Source organism: Phaenicophaeus curvirostris, chromosome 36 (assembly GCF_032191515.1).
Source record: "Phaenicophaeus curvirostris isolate KB17595 chromosome 36, BPBGC_Pcur_1.0, whole genome shotgun sequence".
Lineage (NCBI taxonomy): Eukaryota > Metazoa > Chordata > Aves > Cuculiformes > Cuculidae > Phaenicophaeus > Phaenicophaeus curvirostris.
The window spans coordinates 1,278,666-1,282,751 of NC_091427.1; the positions used below are offsets into that span (position 1 = coordinate 1,278,666).

The window sequence follows — 4,086 nt, forward strand, 5'->3', positions numbered from 1 at the left end:
TTCCTGGTTTTACTTCTTTAAAAGGTGGGCAAACTAAATGGTAGACCTCTTCTTTATAGTATCAATTGTTTCTTATGAATATAGTAATGATGGAGCAGGATTAAGTACCCTTAATTTTTTGTTTGGACCTAGAAATATTGTCATTTGGTGGCATTTATGTTCATTTTTGCGGAGAGATATTTAAAGTATGTTATAATTCTTTTCTCCTTCCTCTCATTTTTTTTCCGAGCGTGGTGCAAGCGTACAGCTTCCATGTGAAGACAATTCTGTGCTGTAAGGTGGTAAAAGCATCACTTGTCAGAGATACGCTGGCGGATGTGCTGCCTGCCTGGGGTGACCACGGGCCAGTTTGCAGAGGTGGGTGTTATTCTTTGAACTTTTTCCTGAAGTTTAAACGGGTAATTTATAATTTCTGCTTCACAATACAATGAAATTCTATTCAAAACAAAGCAAAAAATGTCTATACCCTATATATGTGTGTGCATATAAGCAATTATGTATATCCAAACATCTTTCTGTAGTTTGAAGCATGCAAGTAAAGATGCAGAAACAGTATCAATTCAGGGAGCTCATTTCCTTTTAACAGCTTTTCTTCTTTTTAACCTAGTTAGCTAGGTTTCAGTTAATTTTTTCTAATTAAATTCCTAAAGAAGAGCTCCTCACTATCATATTGCATTTCTGTCAGTTCCAGATATGTCCATATTCCTCATTGTGTGGTGAATTCCCTTCTAGTTCTGTTTTGTGCAACCTTACATAGGTTATTACCTAACCTTCTGACTTCTTTTCTAATTGTTTTCTCATTATGCTCTGAACTAATTAATAAGTTCCTCCCCTTGCTTTTATGGAGTAGAGGGGAAGGTGGCTTTTTATTTGTTTGGTTGGTTTCTTTGCATTACAACCTACAGTCTAAAATAAAAGCAGAGAAAAATATGTAAATCCTGTCAAAGTAGTCCAAAACTGAAGTATATAGGAAAAATTAAAGAGTATCTATCTATGTACAGAAGTTTTTGTTTTCCTTAGTAGAAAAATTGAGCTGCAGATTTGGATTGTACATCTTAATGGCATTCTTGATTCTAGAAAAGCGCTTGCCTTAGGCCCTCCTAGAACCAGATCATCTAGCCAGAACAGGCACTAGAAAACAAGTAAACCCACCACCATTAATTACAAAAACCAACCAACCAACTAACCAACCGAAAACATAAACAATCCAAAGAAAAAAAACAACAAGAAATGCATACAATTTTTTTTATATACTTTATTTTCCATTTTGAGATAGATGAAAGGAATATTTCTTCTACTCAGAAGCTCCTATGCTGAATGGCAGTTACCGGGGCAGCAGATGATAGACTGTGGAGGGAAGGAATCGCAACACCTGAACCAAAGCTTTTGCTAGTTCAAGGATGATCTAAAGCGTAATTGCACTTATATATTGCTGACCCTGTTGTTCTATGGTGTGGGACATCCCTTCAGTGACCGGGTGTCAGCTCTCCCAGCTGTGTTCGCTCCCATCTTCTTGCCCACTCCCAGCCTCTTCAGAAAGGAGGCAGTCACAGACAAAGATGAAAAGTAAGGTTTCCCAGAGTGCCAGGTGTATGTTTGGTATTTCAATATTCCAAAACCAGAATGACCGAGTTTTTAAGGAACGTATTCATTCCTCTTGCCAGTACTGAAAATTGAGCAAGTGGAGGAGCTAGGTTATGTGGAAGTTAATGGAAGTTACGTAGATAAGTTCTGAGATTCAGGTATTTGAAGACTTACGGTATTTAAATACTTACAGATGGTATGATCTAGCCTCTCTGTTTTAGCATGGTGCCAAAGAGCTGTAGTGCCGGACACCAGAGATGGAATTCTAAAATGCTTCAAGTTTTGTAACCCTATTTGATGTGCCTGGAAATGGTATGTCTAAGTATTTTTTTTAAACACTTTCAGATATTTTGAGAAGTTTGAATATTTTAGGAAATCTAGATGTTCTTTGGAAAATAACTTTTAAAGTAATTTATTTCTGAAATTAATTATCTAGGTTTGCTAAGTGTGCCAAAGGGATTGTGATGGTTTCACGTTTAAATTTGTGCTTTACAAAAGTAAGGCTACTGCCTAGAACCACTTGATGTCTTTTTTTTTCCCTCCTGATTTTATTTCCTCAGTTTTAAGTGCTAAGGCAACGCAGAATTTAAAGTTTAGGAGGTTTAGGTTAAGTATATACTGTTACAAAGAGTCAAATGCTGTGATACGGTTTTGTTTTCCTCCAAACCATGGAGAAGTGGAAGAGAACACGCACCAAACCTTCTTGCACTCATACAAAGAAGGCTCATTCCATCCCCTTGGAGAGGATCAATCTCTTTCTAAACAGAATATTGATATGATAATCCTTAGAAATAATTTACATAAAGAATACAGTAATATAAATGTTGGGCTGATTAATTGAAAAGTCCTGGCTTCCTTTCTCTGTAGGATATTTTTCAGGATTTTTTTGACCAGCTGAAACATCTTCAAAGGCAGATTGCTATAGAATAAGAATTCCACAGCAAGTTGTTATTAATGCTACGGCAGTTTTTTTAATGTTTAATTTAAAGAGAGCAACTGATCAAAAGCCGTCTTATCTATTGTTTATCATTTTAGCTGGAACATGTGGTTCTAATTTACGTGGACCAAGTGGGATTATTACATCACCAAACTAAGCGGGTTCAATATGAAGACAACGCCCGTTGCGTGTGGGTCATTATACCAACTGACCCAGAGCAGGTTTGCTTTTTCTATGTTTCTCAGTTCAACTTGTACAATTTTGGGTCTGTCTTAAAATTATTTCATACCTATTTGTGTAAATGTATGAACACGTGCGAGTGCGTATGTTCGTTTAAATAAAAAAATTACCAGAGTAGAGATGTTAAGAACAGATATTGGGCACTAGAAAGAAGCCGTAAGTTTTTAATAGCTGTGAAAATGACCACTCAGTGTAATAGGCCTTAGAGTTTCTAAGTTATAAATAATTTTTTTAATGAAATACAGAAAATCATATTTGGAGTCCCACACTGCTAAATGAGTTGATAGTGTATATTTCAATTTGTATCTTAATACTTACTGCATCTTAGCATAAAAACCACACATCTAAGTACTTTGTCTGATCTTGTTAGGTGTTTTCTACTTACCTATCTTCTCTTATCAATCCACTGTTTTCCCATAATGATTCTAAATCCATACCTATAAATAATTATACATAAACCAGTAAGCGCGATCAAGTATTCTTATTAGAATGCAGTGTATTGAGATGCATTTTTACTTGTGTTTCTGTAAAATGAATTTACTCACTAAAGGACAGAGACAACCCCTACCTGTAGGAAAAGAAAATGAAATAAGAAAATCTTCCCCTTATTTTACTTTTCTGCAGTGAAATGCTGAATAAATTAGTTAGAGTAAGTTGAGGAACTTACAATCTATATGTACTTTCACAAGTACATAATGTATTTCCTACGCAAGTTTTGGGAGGGCTGAATTCTTGACTTTATTAAGGTTGAGGAAAAATATCTAACTTTATCTCACCATAAATTAATACAAATGCTTAGCAGCAGCAAAGGTTGTTTTACTGCATGCTTTCATAGCTTATTGTTGTCATGTAAATATTTTCTTTGCAAAATCAAGTCCTCTTTGTTTTAAAGAGGATTTATTGCCTCAGAAAATATATGTATTCAAGAAAAAAAGCAACCGCAAAAGCACAAAGGTTACTGCATTCTGAAAGATTTCACTGAACAGAAAGGTCTTTATTTAGTTCCAAACTCAACTGTTATAATTTATTTAGTATTCAAATTAGAAGTGGTCATTTGTCAGTGAATGATCTTTGACTTTAGAGACATTACATTTTATAGAAAGTATTAAATCACTTTCAATTTTTAAATAGAGATTAGCATTTAAAATATGAAAGATGTTTGACAAATGCATCAGCTCAGATTTATGTTCAGTAATATGTAGTCTCTTTGGTTCTGCAAAATGCAGTGTAGTTTTATACGAAAAAACTTAATTGTGCATACAAAAGAAAATATGTGAAATGACTGCTAATGTAAGAGAGTCTTGACATTTTAATGATTTCTTTTT

General features: G+C 34.6%; 1 long non-coding RNA gene across 1 annotated transcript; it reads left to right on the plus strand.

Moving 5' to 3' along the window:
• Positions 1-250: 250 nt before the first annotated feature.
• LOC138732722 (uncharacterized) lies at positions 251-2,705 on the plus strand. Its single transcript, XR_011339311.1, has 3 exons — positions 251-357; positions 1,806-1,896; positions 2,620-2,705. It is a non-coding gene; the product is annotated as an uncharacterized lncRNA (long non-coding RNA).
• The last annotated feature ends 1,381 nt before the right edge of the window (positions 2,706-4,086 follow it).